The following is a 219-nucleotide window of genomic DNA, read 5'->3' on the forward strand; positions in this document are numbered from 1 at the left end:
TTTAAATATCGAATTTGCACCATTATACCTCGATCAAATAATAGAAATGAAACATATACTAAGATTTCAAATTCACGTATTGGCATCATTATACCTTAATGTATAATAGAAATGCCACAAGTTCACACACAAAAAGTATTTTTGTTTTTGTAAGCACCATTGTATCGTCATAACACAATAGGAACGCACCATCAAGCACTTCAAATATCAAATTTGCAC

Source organism: Theobroma umbraticum, unplaced genomic scaffold (assembly GCF_002168275.2).
Source record: "Theobroma umbraticum cultivar Fairchild unplaced genomic scaffold, ASM216827v3 scaffold_30.0, whole genome shotgun sequence".
In the NCBI taxonomy this organism is placed as follows: Eukaryota; Viridiplantae; Streptophyta; class Magnoliopsida; order Malvales; family Malvaceae; genus Theobroma; species Theobroma umbraticum.